Below are 22,673 nucleotides of genomic sequence, written 5' to 3' on the forward strand. Positions count from 1 at the left end.
CTCCCTCTCTCTCTGCCCTTCCCCAGGTTGTGCTCTGTCTCTCTGTCTCTCTCTGTCTTTCTCTCTCTCTCTCAAAAATAAATAAACATTAAAAAATTAAAAAGAAAAATCTAAAAAAATAAAATAAAATGGAGACTTTTATTTATGTATGAGCTAAACCTGATCAATTTTACCATTATTGCCAATAAAATAGAGCATAAACTTATAAAACAGGCAGAATGACCCTTAGGATTTTTTGTTTTTGATTTGCTGGATACATGACATTTGATAAACAAAGAATGAATGCAATTTAGTGTTAATATCTTGGCAGAGTTAGTCAAGTTTGATATTGTATGGATTTCTACTCTAAGGATGAAGTAGTTGTCTATTTTCCCAAAGCATACTAACAGATACCTTGAATGAGACCTTCAAAGGTAAGCCATGGACTTCGACAACACATTTCTTTTTCTTTCTAGATTAAACAGAGGAACATACAAAATAAACAAAACAACTATTTTTTAAATTATTATTTATAGTTCATGAATTTTATGTATTGGCTTTTAAGTGTTAATTCTTAATCTACTTAGATTTGGTTAAATGTAATTCTAACACACTTGACTTTCCAGTCTTTTTGCACATGAAAGAAAAGAGTAATTGTTATATAGCGAGAGACGATTTACAGAAGAAAAGGATATGAAGCATTGATGAAGCAAGTACTATGTGCTATTTGACCCTGAAGAAACAGAGAAAAACATACTCTAGGACATAGTCTGTATAAGGTATCTGTTTAGGGCCAGCTGGTGAAAATATAATAGCCATATGTGACTTATTGTGCTTGGAATATCACTTTATAAAACGGGTCTAACACATGGCCAAATTTGGAATATAACCTACTCTTGTATGGCAGTATTAAAATAAATGAGTATTTCCTATGGTAAAAAAAATAATTTTCCTGTTTTCATTCTTGTCAAGCACTACATTTCCTTTCACATTTTACACTAAGGCAAACCAGTATAATTAACATAACATTTATTCTTACTTCATTAGTGACATTTACACCTGCACTATTAAAAAAATGTGCACATGTTTTATTTATGATTTTTTACAGCCTTACTTATTGCCATTCACGTCATTCACATTTAACAAAGACAGAAACTAATAAAAGCCAGGTATTGGGTATTATTTATCCTTGTCCCTGGCATAATAACAGCTTTAATGAAAAAATGAATAAAAACTTAGACAGTAGTAATTACTCCACATTTACCTCACAATACAGGTGGAGTATAATGCAGTTAGATTTTGTGCTATGTCCTTCATGTATTCTTATCACATGTGAATACACAGAGCTGTCACTAAGCATAAAAATACACAGAGCTGTCACTAAGCATAAGTCAAGCTGAACAAATGGGTTTTTAATTTGCACTAGAAAATACAGTCAGTCCACTGTACCTGATCTTACATGGAAGGACATTACAAAGACATATAAGAGGTTAAGGCATTTAAAATAGTGGACTCAAGGAGATTTGGTAGGGAAAAAAGTACTTAAGGTGAAGCAATATAACAACACACCAACACATCAATCAACAAGAATACTTTGCTATGAAAATTCATACAGGAAAAGGGCATTCCAAAGAGGTACAAATTGAATGTAGATCACTATGCCTAAAAAGAGGCTTTAATAAATCCTTAAGACTTTAATGATTTAGATAAAGGGACAAACCTGAAATCGTAGAATAGTTAAGACCATGTAGTTGAAAATCAGGATGACTGATTATTACAATCATTAATCTGTTCAATCTGATTGAAGGCAGTCACAAAAAAATGGCAAGTGCTTTTAACATATGGGCCTATCTTGTTTGTGACAAATGCCTATAAATCAATGATGCATGAAAAAGAGCTTTACGAAAGACTAAGTAGAAATAAAGTGTTTCCTTTGAGCTGCTCAAAAATGCTATCATAATTTTAGGACACATTTAATATATTATGGTCAAATTTATTCTTCACAAAAAATGTGTTGCCTACAAAGGCAAAATGAAAACAGTATTTAAATTTCAACATTTCTATCATATTATCTCCTTAGTCTTAGGATGCACAAAAATGTGTGGTAACATTGATACAATATACATATTCAGTAAATGTATTATGAATATGAATAAGGCAATATGGCAGATTCTATATGTGTTAGCATAGAACAATTACCTTGAGAACAAATACCATCTCAAATAATGACAAACTGGGTTTCAGAGATGTTGAATTGCTTATTAAACCGCATGAAACTTTTTTAATATAGATTTTCTGACTTCAAGGTTAATGCTCCCTGACTTAACCCTTAAATTACATTCTGAATGGGTTGAGTTATGGGATGAATTTTTTCCCCACCAAATTCATATGTTGAAGCCCTAAACCTCCATACTTCAGAATGTGACTGTGTTTTCAGATATGGCCTGTAAAGAGGTAATTAAGTTAAAACAACACTTTTAGGGTGGATCCTAATGCAACATGATTGGCGTCCTAATAAGAAGCATAAATTTGTATCACAGACACTGGAGATGTTCATACAGTGAAGAAAGACCGCATAGGACATTTTGAAAAGAGTTTGTGTTCAAGCCACCAAGGAGACAGGACAAAGAAGGCGAAAAACAACCTGCTGACCCCTTGATTTTGGATCTGCAGCTTCTAGAACTAGGAGAAAAAAAATAAATTTCTGTTTTCAGGCCCCATAGTCTTACATATTTTGTTAGGGCAGCCCTAGCAAACAAATACGCCTTCTGATTTGGAAAGCAGATAAAACATTCTTAAATATTATACCTTAACTATATTCAGATAATTTTCATTTTCAGTGTCAGGGTCATAGTAGGACAGAAAAGAAAACTAATTTTGAAATCCCACAGATACAGAGGGGAAAGGGAGAGGAACCACGACAACCATAACAAAACTTTCTTTAAAAACTAAAAGCTCGTAGAAGAAAAAGTGGAAGGATGAGAGAGATGAAATGGAATAAGCTCAACGATAAAGTCAGAAAAAGAATTATCTGCCTCTGTTTATTTAAATAAATAAATAAATAAATAAATAAAACAGAATCCACATAGACAGGCTTTCTGAAAGAAGTCAATTGTTTGACCTTCAGTCAGCTCTGAGGTATTGCAATGTTGTGTTTCCCGAAAGAGAAAATACACAAAATGAGTTAAGAAAACTAAAATCAGTTAAAAAGGTGATGAAAACCAAAATACTACTTTAAACATCCATTACTACAAATAAGGACTTTAGTAGTATCATGCAACTTTTGACATTCTAACCACTACCATATTTTTTTAAATCCTTGAAACTCATAAGGTATTTATAGTCTTTGGAGATTAGACAGGTGATAGAAGAAGGTTCCTGTCAGTTATTTTATTAATCAAAATTGTTCATATATTTCTGTGAAAATTCAATGGTCATCTAGTAACTTAATGTTATTAAGACAATGTACATTTTAGAAAATAAAGAGCTACATTAAAATGAATAAAATGATAGTTGTCCTTATAGTATCCACGGAAACTTCCAGGCTTAAAAATCCCTGCATATATTCCACACAGGGGTGGGGAGGGAGTATGTAAAATATTGTTGAAGATTTCTTGAATAGTGATGAAGTCTATGGGAATTAATTTTTACATGCTAAATATTGTTTAAGCATAGGAAAGACGTACATACATGCAAAACATTTTGAGAACTATATTAAAAAATAAAACTCTTCCTTAATTATAAGAAAAATAAATACAAGGAAGAGTGAAATCTCTGGAATATCTTACAAGTTAGTTATAATTAGATAACTTGCTAACTTGCTAAATGAAGACAATATCAAATTATAAAGAACACTTCACAACATTTGATTTTATGACATAAAATAAATTGAAGTTATGCTTTTTTTGGTAAACATTTAAACTCTTTTAAGTGCTGATAAAATAAAGCTTTCCAATTAAAATGTCATCATATTAATAATAAATTCAGACTATGTACTCAGTTATGAAACATACTATTTCTAATGCAGAGACCTGGATAAAACGTTTTAAGGTTTAATAATTCTTCAGATTAAAGCAAAATTATAGTATATTAATACTGGTGACATCATTGCACTCTCAAACAGAAGAGCTCCATGGAAGCTGAAAGGCAACCTAGACTAAGAGTTAAGTCCTAGGGTCTGGTCCTGGTCTACCATCAGTTAAGTGGCAATGGCATAGTATTTGACAATGACCGTCCCGTCATCAGGGACAGCAGCAGATAGGTAAGGTCTGTTGTAAACCCGGCCTGCTATTGCCCACTCCTACTCTGTAGAATGTATTATTTATAAAAGTATCACCACTTTTATTATGCAAATTGCAAGTTCTTTGTTGATGATTCTAGCTTTTTTAATTTGCTCAGAATTCCAAAGTATTATGTGTATGTAATAAAACAAAATATACTCCTCATAATATATTCTCTCAATGAACTGAAAACACATGGCCAGTAAGAGATTATATTTACACAAGAGGAATACATTTTTATAAGGAATAATTTGACTTTATAGTAATTCTTAATCTCAGAGTTTTGAAATATCTATTATCTCTAAGGTTATGTTTTATAATACTAAAAATCAAATATTTGCACTGATTTATTAGTGATTATAGATTTTAAATAGAAAAATCTTGCTAAGGCACCTGAGTGGCTCAGTCAGTTAAGTGTCAGTCTTGATTTTCACTCAGGTCCTGATATCACGGTTCCTGGGATTGAATCCTATGTTGGGCTCTCACACCATGGATCTTGCTTGGGATTCTCTCTCTCTCTCTCTGTCCCACCCATACTCACACACTGTCTTGTACACGTGTGTGTTCTCTCTATCTCTCAAAATAAATAAATTTAAAAGAAAAGAAACGTTTGCTACACCAGTTTCTAGAAGTTTTTATGCTTTTGGCAAAATAAAGAAAACCTCTATTTTTATATGTTGGATGTGTATATAATTAGTTTTTTCTGTGCCTGAAAAGTTATTATTACTATAAAATTTAGTTTTGCTAAATAGATATTATGGTATTTGATTGTGGATTGTATTACTACATTTTACTGATTAGAATACAGTTTGTATTTCTGTACATGCAATTGCTTCTGTTAGTTAGAAAGCAGCATTTCAGGGCATGCCTACATCTTACTTGAACTTTTGCAGAAATCTTTTAAATGGTGTCTTTGTGTTTATCATAAACTCTCATTTCTGAACTCTTATATTTTACTGACATAGCTACTTCCCTAAACTAGATATCTTATGAACCATGTCTTTATTCTGCTCACAAATCTCCAATGATTCATTGATGCCTGCATCAGAGTCCACACTCCCTCCTATGCCTGTGTTACGGCCCCAGCACATCAGTTTAAGTCTTTTGTTTTGTCCTCCTTCTTTCATGGCTTTCACCTTTATCAAAAAATAACATCAAAAATTAATATAATGATATTTAAAGCCCTGCTTCTCCAACACACACATTCATGAACGTGCGTGTATATACACAAGCGCGTACCTACATACACTCCAGTGACATGACCACAGGCAATCATACCTTCTTTATTTCTCAGGATACTATTCTTTTTATCCTTTAAAAAAAATTTTTTTTAATGTTTTATTTATTTCTAGGAGAGAGAGAGAGAGAGAGAGAGACAGCGTGAGCAGGGGAGGGTCAGAGAGAGAGGGAGTCACAGACTCTGAAACAGGCTCCAGGCTCCGAGCTGACAGTCAGCACAGAGCCCGACGCGGGGCTCGAACCCACGAACCGCGAGATCATGACCTAAGCGAAAGTCGGATGCGTAACCGACTAAGCCACCCAGGCGCCCCTATTCTTTTTATCCTTTGCTCACACCACAGTGGATTTCCTGCCAATTTCCAAATATGTCATACACATATTCTTCTCTGTCTATTTATTTGAGACTCACAGTGATGGCCTTACTCATCCATCTCTGTGGTTCAAAATTCCACATATACTTTAAAACAGAGCTTATGTGCAACCCTTTCAGTGCATGTGCTCTAATTATTCCTGCCAGAATTGTGCTTCCGTGAGATTTCTTTGTTTTTTTAATAAACCTTTACAATATCTACCACATATCATTTTTACATCATATTGATGAATTCAACTGTCTCCATAATAGATTGTAAATGGTGCAAAAGCAGAAAATATTCCATTTATTTTCTCTCTTCTACAGTATAATAACTCACATTTTCAATGAATAAAAAGGAAATACTCATATTAGTCATCTCTAGTATTATTAAAATAATATATGACTCCAGAATCCATATTATCTTAATGCAATCTATTTTAGGTATCTTTTGGAAATAAGTAAAATTGAAAACAGTTATGGAAACTATGCATTTCAGAAGAACTTGTCATATTTAATTTGGAAGTGTTGCAATCACTTTGACATCAAGAATGATTTAATTTACAAGAAGACTAAAGAGCGTACACAAATGCTAGCCACGGTTGTAATTAATTCACATGAAAATAATCAGCATTGGCTTTTAACTATCTCTCCAGATCTAAAGATATCCTGTAGGCAAACCATCGAGTATCTCACAGCCAGACCAAATGTTCTGAGACAATGCTTTCTGCTTCTGTTTCTGAATCAACTGTCATAACTCCTCTACCTGAATCATGTAGCACCACTGAAGCTCTGGTCTTCAACTGTCTCATAGCCAGTCTGTGTGTCTCCAGATTCATCACTCACTATCTCCCTAAGTGAATTCTTTACTTTAGAAAATTGATTTAATATTTTCCCCATAAAATATGCCGCAAATCCCTGGCTCTATTCCATTGCTTACTTCATTCCTACCACCTGGAACGTCCTTGCCTTTTCTCTCCTCTCATTAACGTTGAACTCTCCATGGAAATTTCACTTAACTGGAGTAATCCACAGTGATGTCTCTCAACCCTGAATTCTTAAGGAATTTATTACCTGAACTACTAATTAGTCAAACAAACAAACAAAAAAAAAAAACAAAAAAAACCTATGAGCACTATGTTGCTATTCAAACTTTATTTTTCATGGATGTGTTTTCTGCTCAAATTACTTTTCAGCAATAATTTCTATACTTTTGTATCTCCAATCTTTTTACCACTCTGCTTGACCTATAGCTTTAAAAATACAAATGGAGAAATGTAAACACCTACTTTAATACATCTGAGAATAAGACTTTTTATTCATTAAATGCTATTTTCCATGGATAGCTACTTAAATAATATGATATGGTTTCTCCTCTACAAAAGGTTTTTGTCTAACAGTAAGAACAAATAATAAATTGAAATCAAGTAATAAATACCATAATGGATGTACATACAAGCTCCACTAAACTTCACAATTTGGGAGGGAAGAAATGCATTTGAAATTCTGCAGTGTCTGCAAATGTAGTTTACCAGACAAGTAAGATCAGAAAAATATATGGATCAGAAGTGCCAAAAGCAAAAAGAGAAAGAGACAGGGAAATCAATGGAAATATGGTGGTTTTTTTCTTTTTGTTCATAGAAATATATATGCCTTTCATTCCAGAGTATTGCCTGGTGTATAGTAAGTACTCAATAATTGATTTTTGAATAGGTACAATGGCGAATTACAAGAGGTTGGTGCAGGGCTCCATACTCTTGAGCTATATTAAATTGTCTACAACTCATCACAGTTTTGTCAGGTGTGTAGTTCCGTTTTACAAATCAGGAAACTGAAGCCGAGAGAAATTATTTTTCTCAAGTTATAGGTAAGATGAAGAGCCTGGATTCATCCAGTTGAATAAATCAATTTAAATTTATCTAAATCCTAGCCATATATCTTCATATACATCATTCTACCTCTCAACTTAACACAGAATTTTAAAAGAAGATGACATATAGAGGCAAATGTAAACAGTTGAGTCACTGTTTGCTTACATTATGAACAAAGATCAGGGTTAAGAGCAGGTAGTAGGGGCCACACTGTGAAGGCTGACCGCCACGGTAAGGCATGGATGTTGTTTTATAGGCTGTGCCACAACATTGAAAAATTTGAAGGAGGTTTATTTACGTTAAATCTCACTATACACATTGTATGAAAGGGACTAGTGAGGGAAGAGATTGAGAATGTACAAATGTTAGCAACGTACAACATGTAATAGCTTTGGGGGTAAAATAAAGGTTTAACTAAAACATTGGGAATAGAAATAAAGAGGAAAAGTGTCATTTAATTTAGGTGGGAGAAAGCATAGAACTATGGGACACGTTCACTCTGATGACTGAGTGAAAATGCAAATTTCAGAACAATATACAAGTTCTAACCTATCTGTGTGGCAATAATGTTTAATTACACATACTAGACACAATTAGATATACTAGATACAATGTACCAGTAATGTTTAATTTAGAAAAAAACTAGAGGTGGAGGAGTAGTCTTATAAGATGTGTTAATTTGGAGAGGATCATTAGATATTAGAGGGCACTTCTAGATTCACTGGGGAAATTTGGGTCTATATTAAAGATAAGTGTAAATACAGAAATGAGATGGGAGGATTAGGAGTAGATAAGTGATGCTTAAAGCAGTTGGCTTGGGTGACTTCATCCAGGGAGAGCATATAAGGAAGCTTCATGACCCTCTAGGTTTTATGGGTTCTTAAATAAATTGCTAAGAAACAAAGAGATAGGAAGAAACAGAAGTGATGATTTCATGGAAGAGAAGTTGGGAGTTCTCAATAATATATGTAGTTACAGTTTTATTACAATTTTATCTTTTTAAATGTTTATTTTTGATAGACAGGGTGTGAGTAGGAGAGGGGCAGAGGGGGACGTAGACACAGAACCCAAAGCAGGCTCCAGGCCCTGAGCTGTTAACACAGAGCTCAATGCAGGACTCGAACTCACCAACCGTGGGATCATGACCTGAGCGGAAGTCAGACGCTTAACCGACTGAGCACCCCTACAATTTTATTTTAAATAAAATTTAAAATGGAGAAAGTTTAGGGGCCCCTGTGTGGCTCAGTCGGTTAAGGGTCCGACTTCCGCTCAGGTCATGATCTCACGGTTGGTGAGTTCAAGCCCCGCGGCAGGCTCTGTGCTGACAGCTAGCTCAGAGCCTGGAGACTGTTTTCTCTCTCTGACCCTCCCCTGCTCTCTCTCTCTCTCTCTCTCAGAAATAAATAAAGCATTAAAAAAATAAACTAAAATAGAGAAAGTTTTGAAGGCATTGGTAACTTCATAAAAGCAATTGCAGTGAAGTTATAGGAACAGAAAACTGTATGCAGTGGATGGGGCCTACCACAGACAAAATGTTCTTTGAAGTAATTTGCTTCTAAACACAGAGAGTAAAACAAGAAAGTGCCCAGGTTGGTATCAGATAAATAAAAAAGAGAATGGAAGCATTCATTCAAAAGCATCAGTTAGGTTGTCATATAAAAATATAATAAATGTATATCAAATCCTGATTTGATGTCTGAATTTTCAGTAGCATAACTGTTTCTTACTAGTTCATTAACTAAATTTTTACAGTGAATAAAAGTGCTGTGTTGACAATATCTTGACATTATCTCTTCTATTAATGCATTGTGTTCTTACGGTGAACAGCTAATATTCTTTATGGCTTCTTGAAATCTGAGCCTCCTCCCTATGCATGAATTCTTAACTTAAACATCTTAGATGAAGGCAGAGGTCCCTTAAAGACTAGGACAGAAGCACTAGACCAAGACTCAGTTCATTGCCTAAAAGGCCACTAACTTTCCATCAGGAGATAGTGACACAAAAAAGAAGTCACAGCAGAAAAACCAATGTGTGGGCAGGTATCTATGGAAACACATTCAAGTTTGCAAGGATAGCACTGAGGCTGATGTTTGTTGTAGCCTTCATTGTCCAATGGCAGCCGCGGTGGCAGCAGAATAAGTAGTGTTTTTACCTACAGATGCTGCAATAATTCATATTATAATTTTCAGTATTCTTAAGGTGCCTCAATGCCTGTTTCTCTTGCACTTGTTAATTCTCTTAAATCCCCATTTTGTTTCTACTAAATTAACTAAATTGGGCTTATTTTACTTGAATCTAAGAAACTTAAGGGATCCATTTTTTTTCTATTTCAAATTAATAGATTATTATTTGAGCAGTTTTAAGTTTATAGAAAATTTGAACAGACAGCATAGAGTTCTCATGTTCTCCTCATCTCCACCATCCCCACCATAGTCAGCTTTATCATTAACATGTTGAATTAGTGTGGTTCATTTTTATAATTGAGGAACTGATATTGATACATTGTTACTAACTCAAGGTTAATGGCTACATAAAGGTTTACATCTTTGTATTGTACATTAAATGAGTTTTGACAAACCTATGACATGTATCCAACATTACAGTGTCATACAGAGTAGTTTCACTGCTCTAAAAAAGCCTCTGTGCTCCACTTACTCATTCCTCTCCCCCTTTTTTGGAACCAATCAACTACTGAATTTCTTACTGTCCTCATCATCTTATCTTCTCCTGATATATTTGGAATCACAGAATATATAGCAACTTCGGATTGAGTTTTTTCATTTAGCAATATGTATCTAAGGTCCCTCTGTGTCTTTTCATGGCTTGATAGCTCCTTTCTTTCTTTTGTTGAATAATATTCCATCGTTTGGATGTACTGATTTGTTGATCCATTTACTATAGAGGGACATCTTGGTGGCTTTAAAGCTTTGACAATTACAGCTATAGTTTCCATATGCAGGTTTTGGTGCAGATATAAATTTCTAGCTCATTTAAATAACTACCAAGTATGATTGATAGAACTGAAAAGTTTTTATATCAAGCAATAAATTAGTATATTTATATAAATAAAAATATCAAGGTATGGAAATATGGTCCATCTAATTATTCATAGCAGTTTTTTCTATAAAGTTTCAGAGAACACAGAATTAGTGAATACTGAATCAGTGCTCTTAGGGGAAATATAGAGTTAGGTCCTCTGGTCACAACACTTTTGCCAACCAATCAATATGTAACCTTTTGTTAGGTGTGTTTCTGTGTATAGATACTACACACACACACACACACACACACACACACACACAGAGTTGATTCATCAACATTGAACTCACATTCAACAGTACTATAACTCATGTCTAAATGCGGCCTTACCTGATGCACGTATTTTCTCCAAAAGGCAAATTGGTAGTCTACTTGAACTTAGACTCTAGATACTATCTCAGCACTACGCTTGGGAGCTATTTTAAACAGTGAAATCATCATTTAAAAAAGACCACAAAAGGACACTTGTTTGCAGCATGAGAGCTGAAACAAGAAAGGAGAGAGTCATCTTGTTCAGCCTCAGCTGAGAATGTGAGCATTCAGTTACTCAAGTTTTTCACTGCCTGTGCATGTTTGCAAATGGTCACAAAAGTGCCATGAATTTTGATTTTGGGGTTACAAACTCATTTTAGTAAGTTAGCAAATTCACAAATACAGAATCCATGACTATGAGGATCAACTTTCCCAGCTGCGCAAGTCCCAGGATTTATAACACATATCGTTCATCATATACTTTCAATGTGGACCTATCTACAGTAAGGTTTTCCCTATCTGTCATGGTAACTACGAAGAGAATGTTACTTTATTTCTTATTAATATGAGCAGAATGAGGGATTGAGTTGCTTCATCAATATTAGGAGTATTCATTTATTTTGTTTTGAATATATGAAGTTAACAGTTATGCAACTGTATATTACCAATGACTTTGTAATGAGGCAATTCTCAAATATAATTTCACTTGCATAAAGTAGTGTGATTTTATAACTGAAATTGTGAAAATTTGGTTGGTCAAGAGGTGCTATAGCAAAGTTCCATCATAATCTCCTCATATAGATTTAGGCGACAAGTTACCAAATAATTTTTTCCATATATTTTCCAATGCAACCAAATTACTGATTGTTTTGAAACAACCTTCAAATTGTCTGTGAGTACATCAAATATTGAAATATTTAATAAATCAAAATGATATAAGCCTTGTATAGGATTCCTACATGTTATTTTAGATTATATAAGTGTATCACATCCTTAATACAGTTACATCATTAAGTTCTCATAACAAATTAAATGAAGAAATTATGACTCACATATATTAAATAACTTCCTAAAAGTCATATGGCTAAATAATTGAAAACCAAGCTTTATACTCTGTTCTTGTCTTCTCTATATATTGTGTAACTTCTCTAGCACTAGCCCCATATATTTAGGCTTTTCAAATTGTACTGATTGGGATTCTTTAGTTCCATATAGAGTCCATGGCAAGTAAAGCCTTTTTTGGAAGTCTGGTAGAAAATTGGAAGATCCAGCCTTCACAAATGGTTCATTGTTGGGACAATATTTACACAGTAAATATAAATTATGTTTCCTTAACCTGGACTATATATTCTGAATTTTAGAACTAAAGAATCTCAGAATCAACAAAAAATATCATAGAGTTAAATAAATTTGGATATCAAAAGTTTCTAAAAATACACTGTACTAGGCCTCATTTATTTACAGTACTCAAATATACAAATTTTGCAGAATAAGGTTTAATTTTAAATAATATATTAATATTTAACCTATTTGATTAAAAATATGTAAGTGTGTTTTGGAAGAATTTGATGGAGGACTAAACTGAAAACCCTGACTTTTTTGAATATCTAATATTTAAAGATGCTTTGGTTATCCATAAAATGACAATGTCTTAAGTCACATTAGCACTTAAAATGTGATTGCTTCTTTCATAATTTGCTTCAGTTCTCGTGCTTCCAGAGAGATTAAACCAATAAAGAGTGGAGATATTCTAAACCTTTGACAGTTCTGCTGAACTTGTTTCTCCCCCTAGAGTTTTATAATAATACACTCAATTAGCTTCTTTGTCCCAGATTTCATAGAATAATTGCTAGAACTTTATCAGGTGCTTATGAGTCAGAAGCGTTTATTCTTTTAGAGGATGTTTTCTGGACATTTTAATACTTCCAAGCAAAGTAAAAAAAAATTAAATTGAAGCTAACTAATAGTTTCAATTTGTGGATTACTGTTTTATGTTTAAACTAAACATATAAATGCCTGAGACTTTTTACAATAATATCCCTATTTATATCCTCTTAGCACGATTTAACTACCAATTTTCTCCACTATCGATGACCAACATACATTACTAATATACTTGTGCTTTTTTAGGTTGATTTTATTATTTTCAGAGACATAGTTTTATTAATAAATATTATTCACATTCATTTGCAATACCCTGTTATGTGAATTGAATCTCAATGGAAAAACAGGTTTAGATGAAACACCTCAATGGATATATACATACATTAACATCAAATTCTATTTGCCTTTGTCATTCTTGGGGGGAAAAAACCCCATCAGCTAGCTGATGTTTAGAAACCCTCTATAAATAAAGATTGATTTTCAAAGCCTCAATAAACATTCTACTCTTTTTGTAAGTAGGATGCCAATTTTATAAGCCATAAAGTTTAATAGAAGGTTTAGTTATTAATAAATGAAAAGGACTTAGGGACTAAAATAAAACCTAAAGGAAGGTGAAAACTATGACTCTGTATAAAGTAACATTTATCATCTACAAAATGCTTTTTTTTCCCCATTCATTTTGAAGAGCCAGACAAAGTGCTACAAGAATCTAAAAACTTCTCTTTTTCATTGGTGGAAAAGGTTATACTAACTTGTAAAGGAAGGATATTTTAAACTTTGATAATTAACATCCATTTTTAATTAGTATCACTGTTGCTGTTAGGAAAAATGAAGACCTAGAGAGAGTTCAGAAAGAGATGAACTATCCCAGTGTAATTACCACATCTCCCAGCAGGGTCTTCTCTCATCTGATTAACACCACAGCAGGATAGTCCTTCCAGCGCACAGCTAACTGCCATAATCAGGAGGAAAATAACAGGGGTGAGGAGACTCAAAAAAGAATTTCCCTGGCATTTAAAATTAAGAATCCAAACTTCTTTATATTGTTATGAGTAAACTCATAATTCCAAACATTTCTGTGAAACCCAAACCAATAGTAGCCTCAAACAATTTTAAACAGGTGAAGATGATCGTTTCAATAAAATAAAACAGACTGTGTTAAAAGGATTTATTCCTTCAGGTATCAAGGAAGTACTTTAACTACCATTTGACTGTTCCTTGTGATCCTCTCATCAAGACATGGGTGGAAATCATTTCCTCGATAGTTGGTAGTCATGGATGGCACAACCTGCTTTGTAGAGAATAGGAGTTTGTTTTGCTGATGCACGTTTATAAGATTTCACTTATATTTAAATGTATGCTAATAAAAACTCAAATGACATTTCCTTTCTAAAATTTTTTTTAATGTTTATTTTTTGAGAGAGAGAGACAGACAGACATTTTAAATTATTGGGTTTTTTTGTTTTTATTTTTGGTTTTGTGAAGTCCATTTTTTCTTAAATGGTTTACAGCCAATTAACTATCTAGCATTATTCTTAATTTTCAAAAATGATGATTTGAATAATGTGTTTCAAGAGTGCTAGTCAAAATATTTAAACACAGGTGTGAAATAAGCGTTGGCCAATTAGAATAGTTGTTCTGCATAACATACTAGGCATTACCTAGTCTATTATATTGCTACACATTGGTTAAGTTTTCTACCCCTTAGTTTTTCTTTTTTTTTTTTTATGGAAGGAGAGTTAACATTTACATTACATTACAATGTTACATTGAAACATATAGTTTCAGTTGTGCAATATGATTCAAAGATTCTACAACTTACTCAGTGCTTTTCAAGCTAAGTATACTCTTAATCCCCATCAACTATTTCACCCATCCCCTTACCTACCTCCTTTCTGGCAACCGCTAGTATGTTCTCTATATTTAAGAGTCTCCTTTTTTGTTTGTTTGTTTTTTTGCTGGTTCATTTTGTTGTTAAATTCTACACATCAGTAAAATCATATGGTAGCTGTCTTTCTCTGACTTATTCTATTTAGTTTTATACCCTCTAGGTCCATCTATATTGTTGCGAATGGGAATATCTCATTTTTTATGGCTGAATAATATTCCATTGTGTGTGCGTGTGCATCACATCTTATTTATTCATAAATAGTTTTTCAAGATTGATGGCTATGAAGGTAAATTTATGTATTATATTACTAACGTATTGTTGTGGTATTCTCAAAGCAAAATCAGAAAACAAAGTAGGATAAAATGCAATACAAATGGGTTTGTGATATGTCAGGGGAATATAGCCGCCAAAACTCCCAGTAAGATGTGACTCAAGCTAGATTTCACTAATGTATCGTTCCCTAAGGCTATGGTAACAAGGCATAACAGTGTGGCCTAAAACAATAGAAATTTATTCTCCCACTGTTCTGAAGGCTGAAAGTCCCAAATCAAGTTGTTCACAAGGCAGGGTTTTCTCTGAATTCTAGAGGGTAGCGGTGGGGGGGAAGGAGGGGAGATGAAGGGGAAGTATCTGATTGGCTCTTAGTTTCTGGTGTGAGTGAAGCGTTGGCATTCCTTGGCTTACATATATGCAACTCCAATCTCAGACCCCATTATTGCATGGCATTCTCTGTGTCTTTATCTCTGTCCCTTCTCTTTCTCTTCTTATAAAGATTCCACTTATACTAGATTAAGGGCCCAACCTAATGTCTTAATGTTCAAAATGCCCTCATCTTCACTAATTGTATCTACAATGACCTTAGTTCCAAATAAGAACACATTCTGAGGTAGTGGGTATTGGAAAGTCTTCATATCATTTGGGAGAAACAATTAAATCTGAAACAATTGGCTTATTAATGAAACTTTTCAAGGCTTATGGCTTCTAACTAGCATAGACATCTTCAGAAGATTAACAATTCGACTTGCAGAATTTCCAATTGAACATATTATTAAAAAGAGAATGCATTTAGAAGATATTAGTAATGATATGAAATTGCAAGCTGGGGAGCATAGAATATGGATTACTCTTAGGAATATTTTCTTTTTTATCAACTTTAAACTACCCCGTCCAGGTTCTCAACTTTTCCATGCCCACTCAGACTGTTTTGAATGCTTCCCCTGCACCGCATCATAGCTAACTTTTGAATTGTTTGTCAACATATAAGACTCCTGGTAAGTTTTAATGTTTCTTGTTAATAAATAAATTGAAAGGAAATCTTTCCTAAAGAAGCAACCACAACTTATATGGGATGACATAGTAGGTGAAAATACTATTATATAGAGCCACTATGAGGAAGATTATATATAGGTGGCAATATTGTTAATGAGAAGAGTTCTCATGACAGAAAAGATAGGTGATAAAGATAGATTTTAGCTCATAATCCATTAAAACTATCTTTCCAAGGGAAGTGATAAAATATATTTTTTCAAAAGATGCAGAAGTTCCTGAGGATGCTGAGTCAAAATAAATAAAAATAGGAAAACATGGAAAGAAGAATCATTAAAGGGATTTAAAAAAAGCTAAAATGTGACATGAAAATGAAATTGAAGACAGGTGGAAAAGAACTTTTATCTTAAAGAAAAGGCGATTTTAGTTTTAAAGATGTTAAATTTTACCTAATTACTTTCTAAGAAAGACTAGATGCCATACTTGTCCCAAGCTATGTGACTAAGCTTTGTGATTATACAGTACACATCAACTGCAATCAACCATGAAAACTTTAATGAGAACCCTAGTTCAGAAACAAGTAGTTTTTCAGAGGATGATGCAAATTCTAATAGCAGAAGCACAAACTACACAAGCAATCATCTTAGAAACGAAGAATTTTGCAAAACATCAACAGGTGCAAATCATACATGATGATATGGAATCACATTGAAATAATTATCTTCTAGAGAGGAAAAATAACGATTTCTGTAATGATAAATTTTCCATGTATCTTGTTTTGAAACAGATTTTCACTGAAACATTTTCATAATTATGTACAGACTTCATTTCACTGAAGGCGATCTTCAGCCACAGCTTTGAACTTTGAGAAGCTTTTAAAAATAACATTGCCTGGGGACACCTGGGTGCCTCAGTTGGTTAAGCGTCTGGCTCTTGTTTTCAGCTCAAGTCATGATCTTGTGGTTCATGGGATCCAGCCCCATGTTGAGCTCTGTATTCTCAGTACAAAGTCTGCTTGGAATTCTCTCACTCGCCCTTTCTCTCTGTCCCTCCTCTGCTCTCCTTTTGTCTCAAAATCGATCAATCAATCTATCAATAAACTTTAAAAATAAGAATGCCTAGTCTTTGCCCAAAGGAATTCTGATGTAATAGGCCAGAGTTCAGCAATTCTGGAGTTTGCCATTTATTTTATAATTTATTTACATGTATTATTTCACAAAATCGTATCTCAGTTTTGTTTTGTTAATTTATTTCATGTTATTTTAATATGAATAATTGTATCAGACAGAACAGTTTTGGGTCTGCCACCACGACAGGAACCATCACATTGCCAATCGTAGAGTAAAACAGTTTGTTTCAAAGTTCAAAATGAGCCCAATAAAATCTCTCTTTGAATCTCCTACATGTGGTAGTTTGGTATTCCAAGAAGCATTGTTCTCTTTGCACTTCTATCTAAATGTGGAATTTCAAGATGATTGGGAAAGGAGGAAAAGTCATAAAAAAATCACACACACACACACACACACACACACACACACACTAAGTGATTATTTCCCAAGTTCTCCCAAAATACTTCAGTGCAAGTCCATTGTTCAAAAGGAATAGAATGGCATTATTCCAATGCAAATATCATCTACTTTTATTTTTGGAAATATTTCTGGATTATAGTTTTAAATATTAATTTGGGTCCATTATTTTGATTTTTTTCTTCAGGGAAACCAATAATAGAAAAGTTCAAACTCCTTTGCTTGTTTTCCATCTCTACCATTTTTGTTCTGGCTAATCGTACATTTTTCAAGTCTCAGATTTATTATTGTGATTATTTTCCTGCCTTGATTCAATAGTCTTCATTAAGGGTTCCTTCAATCTATGTCATCTTGAACAGCTTGTAGTTTTATCTACATTTCTGATACAATTTTGTCTCATATATATTTCTTTCTCAATTTCAATTAACTTTCATTTTCTTTAATCATTTTATATACCTATCTTAGATTTTGTATTTCTTCTTCTCCTTTTTTTTTTTTTTACTGTTTATTTACTTTGAAAGTGAGAGAGAGAGAGAGAGAAAGAGAGAGAGACCATGAGCATGGGAGATGCAGACAGAGGATCTGAAGCAGGCTTTGCACTGACAGGCTTGAACTCATGAATTATGAGATCACAACCTGAGTCAAAGTCAGACACTTCAGTGACTGAGTCATCCAGGCACCCCAAGATTTTATATTTCTTATTCAAATTGATAATTCACATTTATAATTTTCTTATAATATTTAGTTCATTTTGCAATGTTGTGTGAGTTTTCCTCAGCTTCATGGTATACTTACTGTTGAGATTTTCTACCCACAGAAAATCTGTATTTCACAACATATGACTGTCTACAGTCGTTTTATATTGATGCTTTCTGTAATTTTCTCTTCTTATTTAGAGTGCACAGTTCCTATTGGTGAGTTCTGTCTTCTGTCTGTTCCACCCAATCCTGTGTATTTTATTTTATGATTATGAATTTTAAAAAATTGGTGTTCTCCAGGCACCTGTGTGGTTCAGTCATTGAGTGTCCAACTTTGGCTCAGATCATGATCTCAAGACTCTTGAGTTCGAGTCCCACGTTGAGCTCTGTGCTGACAGCTCAGAGCTTGGAGCCTGCTTCAGATTCTGTGTCTTCGTCTCTCTCTCTACCCCTCTCCTGCTCATGCTCTCTGTCTCTCTCTGTCTCCCCAAAATAAATAAACATTAAAAAAATTTAAAAATGGTGTTTTCTTTTATCTCTCATTTCTGCATGCTACCCAATTCTCCCCCTTTTTTTCCTTCATTTCCTCCACTACTTCATCTCTAAGGCATGCCATCTCTTCCCTGATTCTTCTACAAAAGTAAAGCTTTGCTAAAGCTTCTGCGATCTGATTCCATAACCAGGTCTATGAATACTATGAATTCATAATTCCCAGCCTGTGCTCAGTATGGTTATGTATTATTTCACTTTCTTTTTCTGAGAACGACACTGTATGTCTCCTCTACATCCTCTGCTCCTATCTGTTCTTTGTCATGGAGTTTTTCCAGCATCCTCTTTTAAGTTTTTTATACCCGTGGGCTGAGAACAGAAATAAAATGGTGGTTGATGTTCGGCTGGGATTTTTTCCCACCACCTTCTATTTAAAGATTATCTAGAGTTGTGGTGTACTCTGTTTCCTGGTATTGTTGAATGTATTTGTTGTTCCTGTTGATATTATTTCAGAAGGTAAAAAACACATTTGAAATCAGTTTGTTGCCTTTACTCTCAAATATAATTGTAATGGATTATTGAAACTGAAAGAAAATTACATTATTATTATATAGGCACTAGGGCCACACATAGTTATTTATATTTAGTACCAAATTTGGTCTTGAGTTTCTTGCAATAGAAAATCTAGTTAAAACGTCAATTAAGTAATTTTTATTGTTTATCAGGGAAAATAATACATTTCATACCTCAGGAGAAAAATGCAGCTTTTTTCAGTACCTAAATCTGAAAGAAATTTCTTACAGAATTCTTTTTTTAAGAGGGGGAGGAGCACAGAGGACCTTAAGCAGGCTCCATACCCAGTGTGGAGCCCAATGCAAGGCTTGCTCTTGTGACCATGACCATGAGATCATGGCCTGAGCCGAAATCAAGAGGCAGACACTTAACTGACTAAGCCACCCAGGCACCCACTTACAGAATTCTTATACAGATTATATTGAATAACAAAATACATAATAATATCTAAAACTATTCTTTCTTCACATTATGTATAGGATATATTTATAGGTTGAAATAGTAGTAATATTGCTAAAGTGTCTAGCAGTTAATAAATTGAAACACATACAATGTTGGCTACAGTTTTCTCTTATTAGTTCTAAGAGCAATATAATTTGCATTTTCATACCTCCCTATTTCCTATGCACCTGTGGTGGGTCACATCCAGACCCTCAGGGATAAGCCAGTTTAGAAAAACCCCTCAGCATAATCCTAGCTGGACCTTCACAGTGATAGCTTTTAGGTTGAGTAGGTAAACAAATGAGCAAAGTGATAGCCTGTATTTTCTTCAACTTTTAGATGGGAAACATTGTTTTTTCTTTGAGTCCTGAATGATCTATCTTGTGATCTTGAAAGTGTATACAATCTTCTTGCAACCACAAAGATCCAGTTTGAAGCTAAAGACAAAGCAGATATAAGTAAAAATAACAGATCTTTAATGTTAATGCCTTCTCAGAATGACCATTAATTCCTCCCTAAAGTACTATCATAAGTCAATCAACTCCCATACTGGTTAAGCCACTGTGAGCCAGATTTTGTGTTCACTTGCATGTAAAATCATCCTGAATGAAACAATAAAACTTGTATGGTTCAATCCTTTTTAAAAAATGTTTTATATATTTCTGAGATTGAGAGAGAGAGAGAGAGACAGAGAGAGTGAGTAGGGGAGAGTCAGAGAGAGAGAGAGAGATACACAATCCGAAATAGGCTCCAGGCTCTGAGCTAGCTGTCAGCACAGAGCCCCACACAGGGCTGGAACGCACAAACCACGAGATCATGACCGGAGCCAAAGTCAGGCACATAATCAGCTGAGCCACCCAGGTGCCCCTATGGTTCAATTCTAAATATAAATTGTGGGCAGAAAGCCAAAACTTAGCTCATAAAAACAATTACTTTAAGGAACAAATCAATAAATCTCAAGTATTAGGGGTTTTGATATAGCAATCAAAACTCAAAATTCTATTCAAAAGAGTATTTTTAAATATAGCCTTTTCTATACTAGTTACCAATTTTAAATAAACGTATACATGCAAACAAACACAAGTGATTAATAAAACAGACAAATGAGAACACAGAAGAAAACACTTACAAACCAGAACAAAACTCACAAGATACTATGTGATATACAGCTTTGGAGATTTTCTCTCTTAAATAAATATATACATACATACATACATACATACATACATAAACTAACAGAAATTTAAGTATATAATTTTCCTTATGTTGTTTTGCTTTGTATGTATTTCCAAAACACCTATTTCCTATTCAATAGTTGTTTTGTTTGTTTTTTTAATCAAACTGTAAGGACACATCCATCTAGAATGGTTGAGAATCCTAGGTAACTGAAGACATAGAGTTGTGGGCTATTAAATCAGCTCTCACGCTGCTGAGACTGGATCTGGCATCAACCTGGAATTGGCTGCTATAGTTCAGTTGCTAAGTAAGAGGTATCAGAGAGATAAACTGGCCCAAAAAATAGTGACCAAACACTTACAAAATCTGATGCTAAGAAGCCAGAAGAACGAAGATGACACAAAGCACTGTACCCAGAACTAGCAAGGGCAGAAACAAAATCAAATATATTTTATCTTTTTTTCCTATTTTAGAGTCAATTGTGATATATGTAATATTAGCGTACATCTTAAAATTTTAAAAATATACTGATTTTTCTATCCTGGAGAAAATATATCAATAGAAGTTGAGTATCATTACAGCTTTTGTTTGTTTGTTTTTTACACTGATACACTAATNTATACATACATACATACATACATACATAAACTAACAGAAATTTGAGTATATAATTTCCCTTATGTTGTTTTGCTTTGTATGTATTTCCAAAACACCTATTTCCTATTCAATAGTTGTTTTGTTTGTTTTTTTAATCAAACTGTAAGGACACATCCATCTAGAATGGTTGAGAATCCTAGGTAACTGAAGACATAGAGTTGTGGGCTATTAAATCAGCTCTCATGCTGCTGAGACTGGATCTGGCATCAACCTGGAATTGGCTGCTATAGTTCAGTTGCTAAGTAAGAGGTATCAGAGAGATAAACTGGCCCAAAAAATAGTGACCAAACACTTACAAAATCTGATGCTAAGAAGCCAGAAGAACGAAGATGACACAAAGCACTGTACCCAGAACTAGCAAGGGCAGAAACAAAATCAAATATATTTTATCTTTTTTTCCTATTTTAGAGTCAATTGTGATATATGTAATATTAGCGTACATCTTAAAATTTTAAAAATATACTGATTTTTCTATCCTGGAGAAAATATATCAATAGAAGTTGAGTATCATTACAGCTTTTGTTTGTTTGTTTTTTACACTGATACACTAATGTTTAGGAAATTATAGTCATTTTTTGGTAATTATAGTCATTTTAAATTATGGCTCACTTATTTCATAGTATATTCACTCTAGAAATCATTTTAATAAATGATTGAAAATAGATCTATATATACTTACCTACATAGATTATTTCACTCTCTTTAGTTCAATTTAAGAATAACTTAAATAACTGGATAATTTTGTAGCTTTATTTTTAGATGACTATTTTCAGATAAGAATGTATAAGCAGAAAATATATTTGGAAGATGTTAAAATTATTCATATGAAGCATTTACTATGGGTATCAACATCTATTTCTCAATCTAAATTTTTGAAAGTAAGTATTTAGAGAAATCTAAGTAGATCTTATTTACATAGAAAACTTTTGCCTTTGAGTCACTATATTCATAAAAATCAAAGAAAAACTCCAGCAAATTTGTTTAGTATGTTCTCCAACAACTGTTTAAACCAACTTATCTATACCTCTGCTTTTATTTTAGTGTCAATCTGACTGGATTAACG

The sequence above is a fragment of the Crocuta crocuta genome, unplaced genomic scaffold, assembly GCF_008692635.1.
Source record: "Crocuta crocuta isolate KB4526 unplaced genomic scaffold, BGI_CrCroc_1.0 scaffold439, whole genome shotgun sequence".
NCBI lineage: Eukaryota > Metazoa > Chordata > Mammalia > Carnivora > Hyaenidae > Crocuta > Crocuta crocuta.